Here is a 25,708-nt window from a genome sequence, read left to right on the forward strand (position 1 = left end):
GGATTGCCTTTCATAGGGGAAGAATTTTTCTTGAAAATAGCTTTGGGGTTGGTTGGGTAGGGCACTTTACCTTTAATTCTACTTGCGTGCAGTAGCATATTCTCTGTATGACTTATTCAACTTTAAAGATCACCACTATTGTCTGAAATTTCTTCATTGGCTTACACTATGGTTGTCATCTGGGGCTTTGGTCAGGCTTTTCTGAGGACAGAGATGCCAGGGGGACCAGTCCTCAGGCCCTTGTGGTGGCAGTGGTGGATCAATCATTCCTATTCTTTTCCCCTAGGCAGCATACACGGGCTTTGGTCTTAGCAGATTCAGGTGAGCCAATTCTTGGGCTACCAGGAGGCTTGATCCTGTGCCAGTAGTGGCAGTGGTGAGCTGGGCAGGCAGACAGGTCCTTGGGTCCCTGGGCAGCATGCGTGACACAGGTGATGGCAGTATCAGTGGTGAGACAACACTTGAGCTCCCAGGTAGCACACGCCGGTGTTAGCAGTGGCTGCAATGGACCGGGCAGGCCAGTCCCCTGGCTCCCAGATGGTGCATGTGGTTCTTGGTGGTTGTGGCAGGCTGGGTAGATCCATCTTGAGGCCCCAGGAGGAGTGGACAGATGCCAACAGTGGTGGACAGGACAGGGAAGTTCGCAGGCCTCAGGTGTCATGCTCAGACACTGGCAAGGTGAACAGTATGGAGCTGGGAAGACCTATCCGAAGGTCCCCAAGGGTTGTGTGCAGTTTTCATCAGTTGTAGGCAGGATGGGGTGATCCCCAAGTCCCTAGAAAGAGTGCTAGGTTGCAACAGCAGTGGTGGTAAAGTAGAGGGGGTGTGTGGATATCTTTAGCAAATGTGTGGTGGCCCTACTGCCGGGGCTGGCTGGCAGGGTTGCTTTCAGTTCAGTTATCCTGAACAAGTGGCTCTGGGGGTAGGTTGTTGCTATCAATAGCAGTGGCACCAAGCTGGTGGCTTTCAGGCTCTTGGGGCATAAACTTCAGCTCTCTTTGTCCCAGGGTAGCTTCCCTAGTGCACTGTACTCCTCATTCCACAGAGTATAGAACACTGTAGGAGCTAGACTGCTGGGGACCCTGTCACATTGCTAGGTCAAAACAATGTTGCACCACTGGAACCCTCTAGGTAGATGTGAGGAGATGTCAGTTGGGCCCCAGGACAGGATGTAGCCAGGTGGGATCTAGGGGTCTCAAATTGGTGCTGCGCTTCTGCTGCGTAGTTCTTGGGGCGGGGGGTGTGGGACCTCGTGTGAACTTCTTCTCTCCAGTCTCCTAGCAAATCCCAGCCAGGTTGGCTGCCTCACTTGCCTCTTCTTTCATGCCTCAGGTGTTTCCTGTGATGTCTCTGCTGAATTCTAGTGTTCTTAGATTCTCTATTCAAATTGTGATTATATACTCACTATTTGGGTCCTTCCGGGCGGAGGAGGGGATTCCTGGATGTGGCTAGTCAGCTATCTTGAACACTCACCCAGCCATAACTTTTTATTTAAAATCCATAGCAATTTGAATTGTTATTGCCTTTGGAGTAGTGTTTGATTTTCTGTCTTGGTCTGTGTTGCATTGCTGTAAAGGAACACCTGAGGCTAGTTAATTAAAAAAGAAGAGGTTTATTTGGCTCATGGTTCTGTAGGCTCTATGGGAAGCACGGTGCCAGCATCTTTTCTGGTAAAGACCTCACAAACATTTCATTACTGGTGGAAGAAGAAGGAAGAGCAGGCATGTCACATGGCAAGAGAGAGAAAGAACAAGAGGGAAGGAGGTGCTTGGCTCTTTGTAACAATCAGATGTCATGGGAACTAAGAGAGCAGGAAGTCCTCATTACCAGGGAAATAGTACCAAGCCACTCATGAAGGATCTGCCCCCATGACCCAAATACCTCTCACTAGGCCCCATCTCTAACATCAGGGATAAAATTTCAACAGGGGATTTAGAGGGTCAAATATTTAGGCTGCATCAATTTTCCTCTGGCTATTTTTCTAATTTTTTTTTCCTGAATCTTAATTTTCAACAGATTATGATGTAGCTGGGCATTAGTCTATTTGGATTTATAGTTTTGAAGTTTTACTGAGCTTTTTGAATCTGTAAGTTCTTCTATGAAACGTGGGAACTTTTAGCCATTATTTAAAAATATTTATTTTAGCAGTCTGATTATACCAATGTTAGACATTTGGTTTTGTCTCACAGATTTCTTTTTTGTTTCAGTCTATTTTTTCTGTTTTTAGATTGGATATTTTAATTTATATATCAAGTTCAATAACTATCTTTTTTTGTCATTTCCATTCTGCTGTTAAACTTGTTATTTTATAATTGCATTTTTATTTTAATGTTTTGTTTGCTTTTTCATGTCTTCCATTTTATTGTTTAAATTTTCTTTCTATTTAAGAGTGTTTGCCCTTACTTCTTGGAGTATTCGTATGACAGCTACTTTAAAAGATTTTATTGGATAAATCCAACATATGGCTGATCTCTATGTGAGTGTCCTTTTTTCCTCCCGTGCAAATTGAGACTTTCCTGGTTCTTCATATGCTAATAAACTTTGTATTTCTTTCTGATATTTGAATACTGTGTTATGAGACTTTGGGTCTTGTTCAACTTTTACGAAGAGTGTTTCTGTTTTTGTTTTATCAGGCAATAGATACGCTTATGCTCAGATCACAACTTTCGAACAGCTGCTTCTGAGGGATATGTTTTCAATGACCTTTTTCATTTTCAAAGCCTCACAATGTTATTTGGATCTTTTCTGGGTACATATCACCCAGTGTCCCATCTGGGACCTAGGTGGAGGTCTATCATTGGATTCAGTCCTCAAAGTCTTTGTTATGTTGTGTTGGAGCATCATGCACATTTGAGGGTCAATCTAGGAGTTCATAAACATCTGTGTATATATGGTAAGTTGCTCTACCAACTCCTGTGTACTATCTAATTTCTGAGACACTCTCTTGGTTCTGTGATTACAAAGCTATGGAATTATTTATTTTACTCTATAATGACTTCCCACCAGTATGTTTTAGCTTGAGGTCAAGCAGCAGGATAAGAGAGACAGAGAGACACACACACACATATACACATACACACACACACACATACACACACAGACATATTTTCCACACCTATTTGTGACCATAGCTTCTGATGAGAAATTAAAGTTCAATCTCCCTCAGAGTTTTAGGTAACTGTGGATTCCAGATGCTACCAGTTTTGCTTATAGGTCCCCCATTTCTCACTCTTTGAGCCTGAGCTGTGTATCACCCAGTGTCCAGTCTCACTCTCTGAGCCCGAGCTATAAAGTCCTTTTGGAGCTCTCTCTGTTCATGCCCATGACCACTTCTCAGTTTCTAACAACCTTGAGAGCAGGCCAGGGGATACTAGAGGATGAAAAACCAACTCATCTCTGACTCAGTGGAATTTCAAATTCTATTCTTCTCTGATATGCCTACTACTGTTGACTTTTCTGAGTCCTCAAATAGTTCCTTCATGCATCCATCCAAAGTTTCTAAGTACATTTCATGAGATAGGCTAGAGTGTTCTGATTCCATCTTATTCAGAACTGGAACCACTGGTCATTTTATTCTTATGTATTCATGCATTTAGGTCTGTGCTTCCACAATTAAAAATGTCTATATTTCCACATTGCTGGCTTCTTTCTTTTGATACGTTTTCTGGGGCAGGCAAAATTTGTTTCTTATAACTCATCACACAATCCATAAACAATATATTTTCAGAAATGGTAATTTCAAAAGAAGTCAAAATTACACATTCACCACATCCCCTTCTCTTGTCCTGCTAATTGAATAGTATATATTCTAACACTGAGCTTCCATTGAAGTGTAGCTCTTATTAAGATGAAGTGGCTTTTTATATACAGAACATAAATTGTTGCAATAGCTTAGTGGGCATTTCAAATTATGGGAAACCCAACTGAGGGGCAAAGATTGCTAGACTGAACAAAAATGAAAATAAAAGTATGAAATACATGGTGAATATACACACATCATTCAATCACTGCAGTCTTCTAAATAGATATCATTGACTTTATTTTGTAGATGAGAAAAAATAGTGAGGACTTTGTCACCTACTCACACACATACTCTGAATCACAGAAGGAGAAAGGCACCACTAATGAGCCTCTTCACAGAGGACAGTCACTTCCCTGAACTTACATAAAGGATGTGGTGACAGCACACTTCAGAAAACCATTTTCAGAGCCATCGTTTTTTATTGTTTTATTCTGTCATCTTTGCAACGGACCTTTCAGAGCTGAAGCTGACTGTGATGAAACTGTCACTCTTGCTTTATTGATAGTGTTTTTGTGGATCCTACAAGTGCCCTAAGGAGCACTAGGACTTTTTATGCACATTCATATGCTTAAGAAAAAGTGCTGAAGATTGTGGGCCTGAGGTCTAGCTTGGAGAGCAATAAGCATTGGCCATAGGTTTCAGAATGAGAAGATTTGGTGCTGCTGAAAGGGCTGAGCAAGCTGAACCAAATACGTTCACTTGATAATTAATTATTTTAAAGACTAAGTGTCAAGGATTGTGTATTCCTTGTTCAACACGTGTAGTACGTGTATCTCCCAGTTTACCAATGACTAATAGTGTAAAATAAGACAAGGAGAAAATGGACTTTTTAACAGACTTTTTTTTTTTAACAGACTTAGCCTAGATTACAGGTAAGCCTGCATTACTGGGAAGCAGAACTCACAAATCAATATCCTTATGTTTTCTTTTTTAACTTTTAAGACTCAGTTGAAAGATTATTGCCAAAAATAATATTCTCTGTGGTTGTATTTCACATTATAGGAAGGTCTGCCTGTTGGCACTCAATTCTTCTAGTTATCCTGTGAGACGGATGAGGCATGTTTTATTATCTTCATTTTATATATGAAGAAATGAGGCCACAGATAATATGGTCCAACGTCACATAGTAGTTGTGTAGCAGAAACAGGTGTCCAACAAGTAAGTGGTGTTTCCACTTATGCCACCTGCCACTTACTCTTCATACCACTCTAATCAGGCTTTCACTCCTACCACTTCAGAGCAAAACTACACTTCCAGAGGTCATTGATCACATCCGTGTCTTAATAATACATGCCCTCCCAGCAGCACTGACACTGCTGCCCAGTGACTCCAGACTGAAATCCTCTCCTGCCTTTTCTCCTATTTTAGTGGCCTCTGCTTCTTTCCACTCTTCTTTGCTGGAGAAACCATCTAGTCCAAATTTGAAATCACAAAGTTTCTTAAGGATTGAAACTCCAAGGTCTCTTCTCTCTAAACATATATTTTCTCTCTATGCATGCCTAACAACTCCTATAGTGTAACCTTAAAATAAATGAAGACATATTGACTTTCATTATAAAAAACAGTTTTCACCTTTCAATGCTTCTGAGAATTTGTATCATTCATGCCCAAATATTCTCTCTCTAATGCATTTATTGTTTTATTAATTTACTCAAAAATATTTATTGATGGTCTATAATTTTTTGAAAATTCAGAATACAACATTCCAAAGATTAAAAAAAAAAACTGCCCTCTTGGAATTTACATTTTAATGGCCAACACAGATAATAAACCCACAAAACTTGATGTGTAATCACATGTTGAGTGTAATAAGCCCCATGGAGAAAATTAAAGCATTTGAGAGTGGTGGTGGTTGCAACATGGAAAAGACAGGAAAGTTCATTACAAATGAAAGCACTGGGTGGCCCTGTAGAAAGAACTGTTACACCAGAAAGAAATGGAATTAGATAAAATAAAGCCTGTGTTGTTTTTATCATTTTTTGACCTTTATGGATTAACAAAATTTATTTTATTAAAGAATATGTGCTTAGAGCAGTGGCTATTTAACAACGGAGCCTGTGTTTTATCATGCCTCTCTTTTCCACTGCATTTATTCATTTGTTTTGATTTTAAACTTTTATTTTAGGTTTGGGGGTACATAGGAAGATTATATAGGTGAACTCATGTTATGGGGGTTTGTTGTACAGATTATTTTATCGCCCAGGTATTAAGCCTAGTACCTAACACTTATCTTTTCTGCTCCTCTCCCTCCTTCCATTCTCCAATCTCAAGTAGACCCAAGTGTCTTTTGTTCCCTTCTTTGTGGTTCTTGACTTCTCATCATTTAGCTCCCACTTAAAGTGAGAACATGCATTATTTGGATTTCTGTTCCTGTGTTAATTTGCTAAGGATAATAGCCTACAGCTCCATCCATATTCCCACAAAAGACATTATCTCATTCTTTATTATGGCTGCATAGTATTCCATGGTATCTATGAAACATGGAATTGTCCTTATACAATCTGTTGGGCATTTAGGTTGATTTCACATCTTTGCTACTGCGAATAGTGCTGCAAAGAACATTCATGTGCAGGGATCTCTATGGTAGAATGATTTCTATTTCTCTGGGTATATACCCACTAACAACATTGCTGATTCTCCTTTTAGCTCTTTGAGGAATCATCATGCTGCTTCCCACGAATAATTTGGTTGAACTAATTTACACTCCCACCAACAGTGGATAAGTGTTCCCTTCTCTCCATAACCTCACCAGCATGTTATTTTTTTTTTTTTTTGACTTTTTAATACTAGCCATTCTGGTTGATGTGAGATGGTATCTTATTGCAGTTTTGATTTGCATTTCTCTAATGATCAGTGATACTGAGCCTTTACTGTATGAGTGTTGGATGCATCTCTGTCTTCTTTTGAAAAGTGTCTCTTCTTGTCCTTTGCCCACTATTTAATGGGTTGTTTTTCTCTTGTATATTTGTCTAAATTCCTTATAGATGCTGGATATTAGATCTTTGTCAGATGGATAGTTTGTAAAAATTTTCTCCTATTTTGTAGGTTGCCTATTTACTTTGTTGATAGTTTCTTTTGCTGTGCAGAAGCTCTTAAATTTGATTAGATCCCATTTGTCAATTTTTGCTTGTTTTTTGCAATTGCTTTCGGCTTCTTTGTCATGAACTTTTTGCCCATTCCTACGTCCAGAATGGTGTTGCCTAGATTGTCTTCTATGGATTTTATAGTTCTGGGTTTTACATTTAAGTATTTAATCCATTTTGAGTTGATTTTGTATATGGAGTAAGGAAGGGGTTCAGCTTCAGTCTTCTGCATATGGCTAGCCAGTTAACCGAGCACCATTTATTGAATAGGGTCTTCCCTATTGTTCTTTTTTGTTAGCTTCATCAAAGATCAGATGATTGTAGGTGTGCAGCCTTATTTCTGGGCTCTCTATTCTGTTCCATTGATCTACGTGCCTGTTTTTCTACCAGTACCATGCTGTTTTAGTTACTGAAGTTGGGTAAAGTGATGCCTCCAGCTTTGTTCTTTTTGGGTTGCCTTAGCAATTCGAGCTCTTTTTTTGGTTTTGTATGAATTTTAGAATACTTTTTTCTAGTGCTGTGAAGAATGTCCTTGATAGTTTGATAGGGATAGCATAGACTCTATAGATTGCTTTGGACAGTATGGCCATTTTTATGATGTTGATTCTTCCTATCCTTGTGCATAGAATGTTTCTCCATTTGTGTCTTCTCTAATTTCTTTGAGGAGTGTTTTGTAATTCTCATTGTAGAGATCTTTCACTTCCCTGGTTAGCCATATTCCTAGGTATTTTATTCTTTTTGTCTCACTAAATTTATATTGTGGGAAAAATCTTTAGCCTCTCTGGGACACATTCTTGATAATTTCTGAGAACCTTTTTAGGTCTACAGTTTTATCAATTATTTTGAAAAAGATGGGTCAGAGACAGAGGAATAGATAAGAAATAGAAATATTGAGGATTATAGGCCATGTGTGGTGCTTCCTACCTGTAATCTTAGCACTTTAGGAGGCTGAAGCTGGTAGATTGTTTGAGTACAGGAATTTAAGACCAGCCTTGGGAATATGATGAAATCCTATCTGTATAAAAAATACAAAAATTAGCTAGGTGTGGTGGCACGCGCCAATGGTCCCAGCTACTCAGGAGGCTGAGGTAGGAGAATTGCTTGAGCCTGGGAGGTGGAGGCTGCAGTAAGCATGTAAATAAGGGTCTGGGACCTTTGAGAAGTATGAGGACATCCCCAATTATTTATTCTCATGACTTCTACCAACTCGCAAGAAATCAATAGGCCTCTTATCTTTGTTCATTCTTTTTATGTGAAGCATGTTATTTCTCAATAATCTACAAATATGGAAATAGAGAGAGACTTTTATTTGGTTGTTTTGTTTTCTCCTGGCTTTTCTTCTTTCTAGTAACGTAATAACCAACATATATATGGCAAAATTCAAGTTGCTGCAGTTTGAGGTTCAGTATTGTGTCTAGCCCCACATAGAGAGGAGTCTTCCATTAACTTCAGCTGATCTCATTTTCCAACCTTCTAGGTTTTATCAAGTTAATTGTCAGTCTCAGGGAAACCAAGGTAGTCTCTAGCTGGTTTTGTTTCAGTTCTGATCTATCCTATGTCCTCTCCATTCATATGATACCCCAGAGGTCTGTCCTCTTTTCTCCCTAACCCTTTATATGAAAAACCCTTAAATCTTTCCAAGGCATCATGTATGCTTTAAGCCCTCACATACTGCAGTCATATAAGCATTTGCTTTTAACTGGTCAATCGAATGGTATTATCAGTTCCTTTTAACACTTCTTTCTTATTTTGTCAGAGTTCCCAATACTGGGCTACATTTCTGCTTCAGCCCTGAAAGACTCTATGTTTTCTGTTCTATGGTAATGTAATTTTCTTCTTGCCAATGTCTACCACATACAGATCTATATCACAATAACCATATTTGCTTGAGATAACTGTTTTTGCTAGAGGAATGAACTAGCTATATGCACAACTGGAAATGAAGTTACCCACACTAGGCTCAGGTGACACAAAATAACATGATTTTTGTCTTTGGGGACCCAGGTTTACTCTGAGTCATTAAACAAATTCCAGAATCTTTCTGAACGTGTTTACTGCATTGTTAGAGCCATCTTAAGAATTCTGATAAAGGCAATTTAAAACTTTTAATATTCTGAGCTTACTGATTGAGAAGTCTTATTTTAAATATATTAATGCAACCATAAATAAGGAACTCAAATATAGCTACTGTAATTCCCTGAGTGCAGACTTTTAATGAACTAACAATTAATGTAAGGACAAATTCTCATCACAAAGCTCCCTCTGTTCATAACTGCTTAGGTTTAGTTTATGGTCTGTTGATTGGCTGAGGGAAGTTAATTGAAAGTAACTATATATAGACAATTCACAAACTGTGAAAAATAACATAAATGTCAAAAAGTAAGCCTCTGTGGCACAATTCAGTGGGTCTTATGGTAAGAGCAATAAACTAAAACTTCTAGATTATAGCCATATAACAACTCTCCATGGTGTTTGGAAAATAATGTAAAGCAATGTCAAGTATCCTTCTAAGTGGAGGAACCACTATCTAGGTTTCATCTCAAAAAGCATAAATTAAATGCAAAGAATATTAATTACCAACATCTATTTATTTTCTATATGCCAGGCAATGTACTCAGTATAAGGAACTAAGAGAAAAATCAAAGAATTTAGGCTGCTCAAAGTCCAGTAGGAAGACCAATATACAAAAAAAGTATCAAGTTGTGTAAAAACAAATAATGCTAACAAAATGTCACAAAAGAGCGTAAAGGGGCAAATAATTCTGGGGAAAATCAGGAAGACTTCACAGAGGAGGTTTCATTTTAGTTAGGCATCCAAGGCATTGTTCCATCAGATCAAGAAGAAGAAAGGAGAAACAGTTTCTTGTGTATCACGCCTTATTCTCTCATTCTCTCTCTCTCTCTCTCTCTCTCTCTCTGGCACGTACACACACACACACACAATGTGTATTGACACAGTTTGTTGAACGTGTTAGTAAACAAAAGATTTTGCAAGGTGCACAACTGGATGTATCTGTCTCACATTAGACTGTGAAAATGTGTTCAGTTTGCAAAGCTTGCATGACTGGGCTGTTGGCAAGGGTTTCCAGACCACGATGAGTAGCTAGGAGACAAATCATAAAAGGTCAGAATTGGCAGGGGCTTTAGAAGGTCTTCATGCTTGAAGCCCCTATTTTGCAATATGGCAATTGAGTCCCAGAGAGGGAGGTTGCTTGCCCAGTGACACTTATTAATAGAATCAAAGAGCATACAAATTCTCTAAACAGTAACTGATAACAGTGTTTGCTGTAATAAGTTGACAATATGGGGGAATCAGCAAAAACATAATTTTAAGTGCTAATTCTCAGATACCACAAAATATGTTTTGGTTGGTTTTTCAATCTATTTTGTTCTTTTACCAGCACTTCTCAACTCTAATGTTCCGAATTATTGATCTAACTTAGAATCTCTTTTCATGTTCTTTGGGGAAAAAACAGCAATTATATAACAATTACTTCTATTCTCACCAGTAGAGAATTTATTAGAAGGTTTTTTTTTTTTACCTTAAATATGGATGTAAATCAGGAAATGAAATATTAGAAATCCTAAGCTGGTTCTCTCTGAAATGTTACTACTTCCCAGCACAGCCTTTAAGTATTTTGTTTCTTAGTGCCAAGAATAGGATCTTTACCTCACGTTCTTTCTTGATATATGATAGACTAACATATAGATGCTGGATAGACATAAACCTATATGCATAAGAGACATACATACTTGCATGTATACATCTATGTATGTACGCATATCTGACATATATATCAGGTCCTCAGATAATGTTGGTTCATCTAGCATTGTTTCATTGTAAGGTTCATCGATGAGAAACAAAATAATTCCTGACTGAGACCACTGTCTTTGTGGAGTTTGCACATTCTGCCCATGCCGTTGTGGGTTTCCTCCAGGTACTCTGGCTTCCTCCCACATCCCAAAGATGTGCCTGTTAGGTGAACTGGTGTGTCTAAATGGGCTCAGTCTGAGTGAGTGTGGGTTTTTGTGTGAGTGCACCCTGCAATGGAATGGTGCCCTGTCCAGGATTGGTTTCTGCTTTGCACCATAAACTGCCAGGAGAGGCTGTAGCCACCCATCACCCTGAACTGGAATAACTGGATTAGAAAAATGAATGAATGAATACAAATTATTATAAAATAAAAAATTTTTAAGTATACAATAATCATACAAATGCATGACAATAAATAATGCAGTATAGAAGAGCTTAGTGAGCCCGCCATATTTGTTAATGTTGGTTTTGAACTGTTTGGTGGTAGCGGGTGCTGTTTACAATGTTCACTTCACAAACATTGGTTCCTCAATGTAAGCCACAACCACTATGACCACTGTCACTCACCGATTCACCGAAAGTTGGGTATATAATCTTACTTGTTTTTATTAAACTTTAAAAAATTTATGTATAGTTCATATTTGTTTCAATGTTTAATATTAGAAGCATTTTGGATCTTTATTTAGAAATTTGGTGATTTTTTTGTGACCAGAAATATGCCACAGGAACTTTACTCCTGCTTCTATTAATTAACCTATGGGAAAACTGGTTTTATTATTATAGTCATTTTGCTTACAGTCACAGTTTCCAAGAACCTATGCATAACATTAAGTGAGAACTTAACTGTGTGTGTGTGTGTGTGTGTGATTTTTCTCGATAAGTGAGGGTATCTGACATATCCAGATTTAGAGAGGTAGATCACAGAAATCCAAGCTGGGTATACAAGTTACAGGTTTTCTAGTCTGTCTCATGAAAATTGAAAGCAACGTTCAGGGCTGAATCCTGATTCTAGGGAAGAAAAAAAAAAAAAAAAAGCCAAATAGACAATCAAAATGAAGCAGAGTAGGGGCAGAACACATAGGTAGAACCATTATTGTGTGGGTGAAAGGGGCAGAAACAGCAACCAAGAATGAGCAATTTCCACCTGCCAAAAAGGTGGGGTAAGAAATCAATAAGCTAAATCTTATTCATGGCAGTTTCCCAAAATGAATTTTAACCTTGTCTATGGATAGAGAGAAAGATGTTAAGGACTGAGAAGATTATGTCAAAATATGCTTTACGTGGACAGTGTAAATGAGCGAGAGCTTTTAACCCTTCTAGCCCAGAGATTTATCCAGGAAGGAAGGTTTCAGAAGCCTAAGAATTTGAGGTATTTTACTTAATATTTTTTTTCATTTTTTTCTATATTTCTTCAGTTTAAAAGTACTACAATTAGAATTTTAATATCTAATTTTTTATTGCAAAGAAAGAATTACTATAATACATAATTTATGAAATTCCAGGAGATCATGCTAAAACAGTGCTTTGTGATTCAGGAAATGTTGAGTGAATTGGCACCCCAAGTACCATAGCCAGAATAGATAGAACTCAATCTTCAAAAAGACCAGATCCTGAAATAAAATGCTTCTTTGGCTAAATATTAATAAAAAATAAAACAGAGTACTTTAAATGGGAAAAGATTACTAAAGTTTTGATGAAAGTTCTTTGAGTGTATTAACATAAAGAAATCAGAATTTTCTAAGAGTGAAATAGTAATATGCTTAGAATTTTTTGTTGTTGTTTTTTTGCTTTTTTGTTTTTTGAGACAGTGTCTTGCTCTGTTGCCCAGGTTGGAGTGCAGTGGCGCGATCTCGGCTCACTGCAAGCTCCGTCTCCCGGGTTCACACCATTCTCCTGCCTCAGCCTCCTGAGCAGCTGGGCCTACAGGCGCTCGTCACTAGACCCGGCTATTTTTTTTGTATTTTTAGTAGAGACGGGGTTTCACGTGTTAGCCAGGATGGTCTCAATCTCTGGAACTCAAAAGAAATTCTAAGCCAATTATATGGTTTAGATATTTGTCTACTTCAAATCTTATGTTGAAATTTGATCCCCAAATACTGAAGGTGGAACTTGGTGGGAGGTATTTGGATCACAGAGGTGAATCCCTCATAAATGGCTTGCTGTAGATCTCGAGGTAATGAGTCCCAGAGATAACTGACTGTTAAAAAGAGCCAGGAAATCCCCTCCCATCTCTGGCGCTTCCTTCCTCTTTGCCTTCTGACATGATGGAAGCTCGCTGAAGCCCTCACCAGAAGCAGATACTGGCCCCCTGCTTCTTCTACAGCCTACAGAACCATGAGCCAAATAAACCTCATTTATTAAATAAATTACCCAGTCTCAATTATTTCTTTGCACCAACACAAATGAACTAAGACAGCCAGTAATCAAATCTATTTAAGATATATGAAGGGGAGATGGTAATTATAATGTAGAAGGTGTTCTAGGGATGGAGAGAAGATTTTCAGGAAAATTCAGTGGTTTCATTATTACCAACTTCCTTGAAGTTGTTAGATGCCTACATCTAGTTTATTCTTTGAAGCAAATAGGTCAGAGGATTAAGGATACTATCTGTTTTCTCACAGGGCTTTTCCAGATCTCCTGACATTCTACACAATGAAAAAAGATACAAAAATAAATAAATCTGTATACATAAATAGCCATATCACTCAGATGCATCCCCTGGAGTCAGTAAAGTGATGTCACTGAAATGATGGATAAAATGTGTAATTTATGAATTCAGATGCCACCATCCCCAATATCACTACTGCTATCTACATAATGAAAGTAAAACCTCATTCTAAATCTTAAGGTTGACTTAAGAACAACCTATAGAGATAAAACACACCCAGGAAATTATTATACGCTTATGAGTGAAACAGGGATGTAAACTCAGGACCTTGTGATTTGTCTGTTGGAGGTTTTTAGAGTTCTGTTCTTCACCAGAAATTCTTACTATGTAGTGACGTCAATGGATTCAGGAGGCAATGAACACAAAGCACAACTACTTTGTGGTTGTTCCCAGAATCTCTCTCAGTAACTGTTTTTGGTGCCTTAATGAAGGCATTTGATCTTGGCACCCCTTTTTCAAAAGTTCAATGATATGATGAATGGATGATTCTTCCACAGCTGACTGATTAGGCTTATAGCCCTAATATTGGGGGAAAAAAGCTATTCAGAGTCTGTGTGTGTGTGTGTGTGTATGTATACACACATTTTTTTTTAGAGTTATCCAAGACATACTACACTATACTACACTACACTACACTACACCACAGTATACTACATTACACTATAGACTAAAAAGTGTGTTGCTTTGTGCAATTTGACCTATGATTACATTCTGATGTAACTTGTTTGTAAGAATTTATAGAAAAACTTGTACAGTAGTCCTCTGTTATCTGCAGAGGATATGTTCTAAGACCCCCCAGTGGATGCATGAAACCACCGATAGTACCAGATCCTATATATGCTATGTTTTTCCTATACATACATACCTATGATAAAGCTTAATGTATAAATTAGGCATAAGAGATTAACAACAATAAATACAAATAAAATATAAAAATCATAACAATATGCCGGCATCACTACTCTTGCTCTTTAGGACCATTACTAAGTAAAGTAAGGGATACCTGAACACAAGTACTGTGATACCCCAACAGTCAATCTAATAACTGAGATGACTGCTAAGTAACTAATGGGCAAGCAGCATACAGAGTGTGGATATACTAGACAAAGGAATGATGCATGTCACAGCATGTGACTTAACACTTATGAATAGCTTATTTCTGGAACTTCCCATTTTAATATTTTTAAGACCTCAGTTGACCACAGGCAAATGAAACCTCAGAAAGTGAAACTGTAGATAAGGAGGACTACTTTATTTGGATGCCTCCTAACTTTTTATGTTGGTCTGTTTTGAGATTGGACAAAACAAAGTAAGTTGAGTTGTCAACTTAATTCAGGACCATGTTCTTTCCTACAAAAAGCCAGTCAACTAGATTTTGAAAAGATGCTCTCTGCTGTTCATAGTGGGGAGAGTGGTGGGTGGAGGGTATGGAACCTCTATGATATATTTTATATTATGATATCAAAGTGTTTGGGATGGTTTATCATCATCTTAACTTTGACTTTGTCAGATTGAACCACAACTTTAACATTATTAACATGTGGCTTTTGTATTTCATTAAGAGCTAAACAATTAAGTTTGCATTTTTGATGCACCATAATTGTAATTGTGTGACATTGTTCTGATGATAATGTTCATTGATCATTCATAATGCAGCTACTCACACCACGAATCAAATATCAATCAACACCTTTTTAAAAGTTTACATGCAGAAACACACTTTATTTTCAGATTGATAATTTGCATTCACAGTTTAATCTTCAACTGTCAGAATTTTTGGTGTTATTTTCATCTATTTTCTTATCACAGATCTTTAAACTCTTATTAAAAATGTTTTAGAAATAAACAAAATACTATGGCAAAGAATGAACAGGGAAAGCTTTTAGCATTACTACTTTGAAGTTTATTTAATGGCTGAGTTAAACAATTGACATTCAGGTATAGGACAGACTGCAGATCAGTGAACTCCTTAGTTTTATGCAGGAAATGGGGGTGCATGGCTAACTCTCCCAGCAACATTAGAGTAAATAAATACCTGGTTATTTGATCTCAATATCTGTGAGGTTCTTTCTGCTCCAACCCACTTCGAATTCCACAATCAACGGAGACATTGTCCTCAGGATCTATTGCAATACCTTTCCAAATTTTTTACATTGCTAAAAGTATCATAACTGCAGTGATTTTATACGGTGTCAACTTATCTAAATTAGAATCATGATTTTATATGGTGTCAACTTACCCAGAATAGCTTTCCCTATATGGTTCTGGGACAAACTGGGCAATGGAGAAGTTTGTGCAAGATTTGTGAGGAAGAAGATTAGTAGTAGTCATTAAAGGCTGAAGCATGACACATGCCACTGAAACTTGCACACAGTATCACTGATCTACTACATCACCCGACAGGGGAGGAAGAGCACTCTGGCTTGAAGTTCTTTCGGGTTCTTCCTGCACTCCTTCATCTTCTCTGAGCCCTAAGCCAGGCATGTGTGCAGCTTAGGGATGAAGGACACCAGCTTCTTCTCCAAAACATTACATCATTGAGATTGGATGCAGACGTGGGTTTTATTATGTCCTCCCAAGTTCCAGTTTTTTCTCACTCTCCTTTGCTTCATGTCCCAGTTTTCTCCCCAGTGCTCACTTTGCTGACTTACAAAACTTCATGACCACCACCACATACAAGAGCTTATCACAGACTTTTTTTTATCACCTTCCACAATGTGTACTTTTTAGTCCCTATAATAAATTCATTTTTCCACATAACTCCAGGTGGTTCTGCTTCCCTGATCAAAGCTTCCCCAATACAAAAATAGAGACTGAATTCTAAGTCAGTGATTCTTTCAGCTGATAACTGAGGGAGGAGCAGGAAGTATGCATTCTTCTCTCCATGACTTTGCAGCATATGCTGACGTGTTTCTGTGTAAAGAAGGGAAAAACTTTAATCTTCATGTATGCATGCATGTATCCTTTATTATAATGCAGAAAGGAGCCTCACATCATCCAAAGCATTTTCTAAAATGAAGTCATGGAATCTTGTCTCATTGTGATCAGAATCTCTGCTGCCCTCAGATTATTGCCTTTGCTATTCTAAATCTCAAGCGTGCATACATTTCTGTATAATGATGAACATTTTTCCTTCACTCAACCGTCTTTTCTCATTGTCACCAAATAAGGACCTTGGTAATTGCTGAACTTGAGCAATTATTAAAGAATTGTATCTCTTCTCTAAGAGTTCTCTTTATTCTCTTGGCCTCTTGTTCTTTCTGGCTCTTCCCCTCCCTAGGAACTGTCTTGGGAAAATACAGTTAATCTCCTCTAGAAGCTTGTTTTCCTCAGCTCTTTGGTTCACTCATTAAATTTGGCTCTCTTATGTCAGTTTTGGTTTGATTGTATGTTTAAAGTTACTTAAAGATAGAAAGGGGCTGTGATGGTGGAGAGACGGCCTGTAGCTTTACAGAAATATATCTCATCCTTATGAATTTATTGATCTAGACAATAGATAAATCAGATGATACTGCATGCTCAAGATGGAAGAGAAGGTAGCGATCGGCATTCACTGGGAGAGGCTGGAAACTAGTTTCATCCAAAGGGATAGGATCAGTGCCAAAAGAACACTCACATACAAGTTATGAAAGGAAATTAATGCAGATGACTGGAAATTGGCATCTGGTAAGTTCAGAGCCAGTTGAGCCCAGTAGTCTTGTCATTTCTCTGAAGAGTGTTAAGATTTCTCCAAACATAGTCATGGGAATCTTAAATAGAAGAAAATTGTAGAGATTCTGATGACTGATGATGATGTTTATTGTTTATTCATAATGCAACCAGGGCATCCCATGGGTGGCTAGCCATGTAGGAACCTTTTGAGAAAATGAGTGTAATTAATCAGACTACATGTAAGAGGCAAGATTCCAGTTTCTGAAGAGAAAAAGTGACAAGAAGGTTCTTCAGCAAGAACAATTTGGCAAGACGATTCTTTAGCAAGATCAATTCAGGACCCAGTCATAGAGCTATTCCATGATTTATGCATTCACTCAATGTTTATTGAGTGTATAGTATATTCTGCAACCTAGGCTTGGCATTAGGGGTGCAATAATTTTGAAAAATGCATTTCCAGGAACTAGTGGTTATGTCTTAGTTATAGTCCTTGAAAAATAACTATCTGAGTAAATATTTCTCCTTGTTATTATTTATTTTCTACAGAACTGTTAACAGCTTTTATAAGCACATTTATGCTGCTAATGTGTTTTTGCAAAGGGTTGTATATAGTAGGTTGCATTTTTCATACACAACTTGTTTAATGGTACATCCTTTAGGAAATGCTGGCATGATGAATACATGCCATCCTGGCTTTCAAAGACCTCATCTTCTATTGAAAGCCAATAGTGGAAAAAGTGATCAGTGTAGATAAATAGAACACTAGAGTAATAGAAGTAGAAGGTGAAGGAAAGAAGCTGTGCCAACAGTTCTTCATTTGCTCCTTTAGATTCATCATTCAGCCCTCTCCTCCTGCTCTCTGTTCCAGTGATGTGGTGGCTATTGGCAGCATTATTTGGGTTTCCTTGCCCTCTAACTTCCAGTTGGGATCAATCAATGAAAGAATCCAGCGGTACATCAGAGGGTATGAAGACAGAGAGACTGGGTTATTATTTCTGCCTTCATCTACCCTTCCTGTAGCCCCTGGCGGGGGGATTTCAGCAGTGGCCGCTTTCTTCTACTGAAGGCCATGGATCCTGTCAAGCAGCCTCTCACACTCTCTTCGGGGACAGGGACCTTCTATCCCTTTAGGTCTGGTGTAGATAACACTTGCTGGTAGTTCCTGTGTGTGTCACCATCTGCTTTTCATTCCTTAACTTCTGTATAAGGCACCTTAATTAAGTTATAACTAATTAGTTTCTGTGTACATAATCTATATTGTGCCAGAACTCTGAGTGACAAAGGAATTAACATTTACTGAGTGTCTATTATGTCCCAAACACTTTAACATACGTTATTTTATTTCCTTATCACAAATACCCTGCAGTGTATGAATAGTTAGCCTCATTTTATAGAATTTAAAAAGGGGAGAAATGAAGAACCAGAAAGGTTAAGTAACTTGTTGTAAGTCACACCTCTAAAATTAGTAGACTTGAGACTCGAGCCTAGATATTCAATAGTCATACACTTATCATATACTATTATTAAGCAAAAAGGACCAATTACTCAAAATAGATCAGAAGGTTAGAATCATACCGGCAACAAGTTTTGCTTGATAATAAGCCAACTAAATAATGAAATGATTTGGTGCCAGAATGCAGAAGGAGATCAACTAGATTGAGCGTGGAGAGAAGAGGTAAGGGACATGACAGCCGTTTGTAGAACTGCACGTGTTTTTTCCTCAATTCTATCAAAAAGATTCAAAAGACACAATTACACTCAATACACACAGCATTATAAAATCATACGTCCTGCCACAATGAAGAAGGTCTGAATTCTTCTGGAGCTGTGTGCATTTGAGAGTTTCTTCACTGATCACTATTCCTGTAGACTTTAAAAAACAAAATTAGGAAAACAACAACAACAGCAATGCCTTATCTATGGTTCTCTGTGCATCTGGGTGTGGAGGCATGAAAAACGTATTGCTGTTTTCCCTAACTATAGGGAAATTTGAGTACTAATGTATGGCATTGCTGTCCATATTTACATTAGAACATCAAGTCCCACACAAATGTAATAAATCCAGATGGGAATAAAAATTTCCTTTTATTTTTTCATATATTTCTTAGATATAACTTTCCTTAATGCTCAGACCCTCTCTGAAAAGCTAGAGAATCTGAGAAAATGAAATAAGACAGGTGCATATCTAGACACTGGCAAAACAAATGTACAAGATGTTAGACAAATGTAATTCAGCAAAACAAAACAAAACAGAAAAACAGCAACCAACATTTACAAGAATTTCCAAAGCCAGCAATGTATTATTATTATTTGTAGACAAATATAGTATATGGGTTTCCAAACAGGAATGACCAGTCTCAGAAGAGTTAAAACAAGGCAGACAAAGGAAAGACACAAAGCCTTATGACTACATATATATACATATATATAAAAAACAAATGTAGCCAGAAATTATTGTGCACTTTCTAAAATCTCAGGAGGAGGAGGATGAAGATTTCATTAATCTAAAAACTCTTCTGCTAATTATCAAATGGTATGTTTGTTTCATTTAAGTATGCTATTTTCACTTTTATTTTACTGGAAATGTTTTTAGCAACTGGAGTGGATCTCATAGCGGTGATAGGGTGGAATTTCTTCAACATAAAAGGGAATTTTTGCCTGCAGGGCCAATATCACAAGGATCAACGATTTTTGATTAAAATACATATACCAAGGAGTGTAGCTATGATGTTTTTGTGTGATATTTGGATTTTGTAATGAAACACAGCGGGGAGAATGTGGACGTTAAGGTAAAGAAATACAATATGCCTGAAATCTGTGTAAGATCTTTCTAACTCCTGGTATTATGATGAATTTTCTCTGGGAGGCAGCCAACACCGACATTATGCTGCTGTTCAGAGATCTTCTTTTGAGGGAGAATGTCTGGGGATGCCAGTCTGAATAGCTGCACAAATGATGATGTCTACGTCTTTACTAAATTGGGATTGCTTGATAAATCAAAAGAAATTTTAGAGCTATGTGGAGCCCAGGGTAGAAATTTTGTTATTTTTCCATGTCTTGAGCTAATGTACATTTTAGAGGCTAAACTTATTATTCCCAACAGGCGGAACAATATGCAATAAGGTCTCATGAAAAGAATGTGGGGTTTAGTGTTAGAAAATCTGATTTGAAGAAAAGCCCTGTTGCGTTCTGAGAGTGGATTCAGGGTAAGTCACTCCCTTTGGATGACAGTGTCCTTACCTGTGTGATGTCAATAATAATGACATCTATACATAAGTAATCATGACAATCAAGTGAAGTAATATATGTGAAACTGACTATATACATCTGTTTCTTGAATTCAAGAGGTCTACAGATTCTTCCCAACTCTTCCCTTAAAAACAACTAAACACCATGGAAAAAGTATTTTAAACCCTCCTTTAAAAAATATAGTGAAGGGATGTCAATAAGAAAAAAGAATATAAGCAATCAAAAACTCAGTAAACCTGAGAACCTAGAGGGATGAAGAGGAAAGTGAATTTGAGTTTCACCTTGAAGACACTTACCAAATCTAAACGAACTTAATACTGGGCTTTCACAGTCTCCCAGAAGACATGAGGCAATGCCCAGAACCAAATTCAGGTAGGAAATCTAAGAAAACATCACTCTGTCTTGGCATTAGGCTAGAACTTCCAATGGGTGTATTTTGGCATAAGGTCATCTAGAAATAAACCAGACTGCTTTTCTTCCCAGGAAACCATTTAGAAAAATCCCTTGTCTCAGACCATTTTATTTTTTGCAAGCAAAAAAATTGCTTTGGAAAACTACAACTACAATAAACTCTCACATAGGTTTGTACACCAAATTTACACTAGTTACCAAATTGACACTTAAACCAGCAAAAGCTGCTTTAAGATATAAAGATTTTAATTTCAAATCTTCCTAGCATAGTAGTGCTCCAGATGTGTGGTAGAAGTAAATGCCAATCATTTGTTGAGTAGACAACCCTCAGCCTACATCTCAAAGGAAGACAAGCTTATAGTAAGAAAATAAATGGGTAGTCTGGGGGTTGGTCGGGGTTAGGTCTCCATGATCAAAAGAGAGCAGTCAAAAACAAAACAAAACACAACGGCAACAACAACTTGAAAATCAGGCCCCCTAAAAGTTCGAATATTGAAAATATTACACATAATATAAAATAAGCCTGTATAAAAATGTCTAAAAATAGGAGACTATAAATGTAAGTAAAGACAGACTTCTGTTTCCAACTATGATGTAGTAAGTAACTTGTATTAAACTAACCTCTCTACTGAGAAAAAAACTGTAAATGTGGAATAAATTTAGAAAACAGATATTTGGAGGCATAACAGAGCAAAGGAAATGGTGAGGGCTTGAAGGGAGGAGATCTTGGAGAGATGCGGGCATGGTGGGGCTATCTGTGGAGGTGATGTGAATGCTGTAACTTGCCTTCGCTCTTTTTCTTTTCATGACATTTGCCAATATACAACCAGCTCTATAGAAGCCAGACAGCGGTGACCTAAAGCTTAGGACAGTCACTCTGGGCTGAGGAGGCAAAAACTGACACTTAAGCTAGAACTTGAGAATCAAGATCACAGAGAAGAAGGAACCAAAGAGAAAGCAGCCCACATTTAACTATGTAATTTCATCTTTGGATATTTACTAACTCCTGAATTTAGCATTCACAGCGTAACACAGGAAACCAAGTGAAACAGAAGATGTTCCCTCTAGTACTCATTTGATAAGAATTTTTTTCATGAATGGAAGTAGAATTTTACAATTTTTTCCTGTACATTTTTTCTTTATCGATTTAGACAATTGTATGACTTTTTCTTTTAAAGTCTGCCAATACAGTGCTTTGAGCATTGATTTTTTCAAATGTGAAAACAATGTTGCAATTGCAGGATACCTCATACTTGATCATATTTTTAGTCATAACTAGATTTTCTTTTATTTTGGTAAGGATTGTTTTACGCCTATTTATTAATGATATAGTGAATTTTATTACTTACAAATCTTTGTCTGGTTTCAGTGTCAGGGTAATGCAGGCTTTGCGCACTATGTCAAAAGGATTCCCTGATGTTTTCTCTTCTAGAAGAGCTCGTTTAGAAATGGTATTATTTGTTCCTTAAGTGTTTAAAAAAGTTTACCAGTGAAATGCTCTTTGTGGAGACAATTTTAATCACACATTGTCTTTGATACAGGGCTATGCAGGATATCTATTTTTCCTGAATGAACATTGGTGATTTTGTATCTTTCAATGAATTTCTTTAACTAATCTAAGCTGTTAAATTTATAGGCATAAAATTTTAAATATTCCATTAATATCCTTTTAATTTGTAGGATCTTTAATGAGTCCTTTCAGTCATAATATCGGTAATTCATATCTTATTTTTTTCCAATCACTCTCTGGCTGGAATTTTTCTTTCTTTCATTGACAGTCTCAGTCTCTTTCTTTGTGTGTGTGCGCGCGCATGCGTGTGTGTGCGCATGTGTGTGAGTTCACTGCTTTCTGCTTTTTTCTTCCTATTGCTTATTGAGTCTAATTTACTTTATCATAATAGAAACTTGTCAAATAGTCTTTTTAATGTAAGCATTTAATACTATAAATTTTTATCTGAACGTATTTTAGCTGTATCTTCCAAATAATGATATGTGTATTTTTATCTTTATTGCATTCCAAATATTTTCTTTTCTTGAGACGGAGTCTTGCTCTGTCACCAGGGTGGAGTGCAGTGGCGCGATCTCAGTTCACTGCAACCGCCGCCTCCCGGGTTGAAGCAGTTTCCCTGCCTCAGCCTCCCAAGCAGCTGGGATTTTAGGCAAGCACCACCAGCCCAGCTAATTTTTTGTTTTTTAGTAGAGAAGGGGTTTCACCATGTTGGCCAAGACGGTCTCGATCTCCTGACCTCATGATTCGCCTGCCTCAGCCTCCCAAACTGCTGGGATTACAGGTGTGAGCCACTGTGCTCGGCTGCATTCCAAATATTTCCTAACTTCCCTTCTATTTTTTTTTTAATTCAACACAATTGTCTTAGAATTTACACAATTCTAAGAAAAGTGCAAATGACTTAGAGTTGTCATTTAGGCTTGTGTTAATTATCGACTATTTAGACATTTTCTAACTCTTTTTTGTAATCAATTTCTAGTTTAATTCTGTTATGTCAAAGAGCCTAACAGGGATATATGACTTCAATTATTTTAAAATTATTAAGACTTGTTTTCTGACCCAGAATATAGGTCACTCTTGAGGAATATTCCTTATGCACTTATAAAAAACATGAATTTTACTATAGCATAGGATTTTCTATAAATATCAATTATGTCAGTTTGGTTGATAGGGTGGTTTGAGTCCTCTATGTCTCTGATGATTTCCTGGAGTGTTTATTCTTTAACTTATTGAAAGCAGATGCTGAAATTTTCAGCCATAATTGTGAAGTTGCCTATTCTTCCTTTCAGTTCTATTGATTTTTGTTTTGTGCATTTTAAATATCCGTTATTAGAGGCAGATATATTTAGGACTTCTATGTGTGTCTTCTTCATGAATTAACACTTTTATCATTTGTGATGCCTTCTGTATCCCTGGTAATATTTCTTTCTTTGAAGTTTACTTTCTGTGATTTTAATAGAGTCAAAGTGTCTTTAATCAGTGTTTTTATATTACTCCATTTTCCAGATCTTACTTTCTCTGTTTAAAATGCATTTATTGTAGATACCATGTAGTTTTGTCCTACTTTTATTTGTATCCAGTCTGCTATTCTTTGTATCTCAAATAAAGGTTAGTCACTTATATTTAATTCATTACCGGTAAGTCTGCCATATTCCTATTGTTTTTTATTTGTCCCATCTGTTCTTTGTTCATTTTGTCCCATTTTCTTGCCTGATTTTGGATAGAATATTATCAATTTTCCATTCTATCTCCACTAGGCTTAGTAATTACAGTCTTTCTAACTTTTAGTTTGTTGCTTTAGAGGTTATATTCACATTTTTAACTTATCCTGGCCTATCTTCAATAATATTATGCCATGTGAAATATAGTGTAAAGCATGTAGAATAGCTTGTCTTCATTTGTTACTGTTAACATAAATTTTACAACTAAATGATTACCAAAATACATCGTTAATATAGTCACTTATTTTTTTACAGTGATTAAATATAAAGAAACTGTCTTTTAGATTTATTTTCTTACTTTCACTATTTGTGGCATTCTTCATTTCCTGGTATATATCCTAATTTATTGTCATTTGGTCTCATACAACTCATCCCTGAAAAGCTTTCTTGAGCATTTCTTGTCTGCTGTGGTGAATTGTCTCATCTTCTGTTTCAATAAAAAAAAAGTCTTTGTCTTTATGCTGTCCAAATGTTTAATTCTGGGTTGACAGTGTTTGTTTGCTTTTAAATTCTGCAACATTTAGATATAACTGCATGTTTTTCAAAAATTCTGAAAGGTATGCTATAATTTTTACTTTTACCCTTCTGTTTGTGTGTTTCTTTTTACCTGGTTGCCTTAAAGATTTTTTTCTGTTTCTGCTTTTCAGCTGTTTGATTATGATATGCATGAGTGTGTGTGTTTCTGGCTTTTTATCCTTGGGATTCTCTGGACTTGTTGGACGTGTAGAGTTTTTTCTTTTTTAATTGGTCATTATATTTTAAAATATTTTTCTGTCCTATTCTCTATTCTTGTTCTGCAACTTTAGTTACACATAGATTAAACTATTTTATATCGTACAACAGCTACTGAATACTCTTTTCCACTATTTCCCTTTGTGTTTCCGTTTATATGATTTTTATTGATCTATCTTCAAGTTCAATGATTCTTTTATCAGATACCTACGGTGTTATTTCTGCACACTGAGAGAATTATTTATCTTTGATAATATTTTTATTGTTATATTTTCATTTGTCTCTCTTGTAATTTCTCTGTGTGTTGAAATTCTACATCTTATTATGCATGTTGTCCACCTACTCCATGAATTACTTTAACATGTTAATCATAGTTTTTGTTTTTAAGTCCCTGTCTTCTAGATACCATACCAGGGTCATCTCTGAGTTTTTTTCTTATGCTTTAGTTTGTCACAATGTATTTTTTTTCCTCGATTTTTTTGTGTGTTTCATAGTTTTTTATTAAATGCTTCATGTTGTACATAAAGGAACACTAGAGTCTGAAGTAAAGGCTATTTACACATGGAAGTGGGCCATTAGGACATTCGTGTGTGGTGGTGGATTGACCTTGGTTTGGGCTTTGTTGCTCCTATCAACACTTTCCATGCATGACAGTGGTGAATTGTTGTTATCCTTTGTTTTAGAACACAACCTATGGTGTCACCAGCTCTCAGCCACCTTAGATCTCATTAGCCCTCCTTTATACGGACATTAGAGTCTGCCCATACTATTGCTTCGTACACAACAGGAGACTGCTGTAAGTTTTTACTTGGCTCTATACCCATAGTGTCTGTGGTCTCTGGTGTTCTCTGTTCTCCTGGTGCAACCTCAGTCTTTTGCCAGCTCTATGCAACCAAGTCTCGTGTGTTAGGGTTTCATAGTGTCTTCACTTCTCCTTCCCATGGCTAATTCTGCTCTGCACTGTATGGTGGGCATGGTACAGGAGAGCATTTTCTGGCTCTGTCCAGCCTAAGCAGACCTCAGCTTTGTGGCAGCTTGAATCCTGAATTTCCTGCTCCTCAGTCAGGATCA

This window comes from Macaca mulatta, chromosome 7 (genome assembly GCF_049350105.2).
Source record: "Macaca mulatta isolate MMU2019108-1 chromosome 7, T2T-MMU8v2.0, whole genome shotgun sequence".
In the NCBI taxonomy this organism is placed as follows: Eukaryota; Metazoa; Chordata; class Mammalia; order Primates; family Cercopithecidae; genus Macaca; species Macaca mulatta.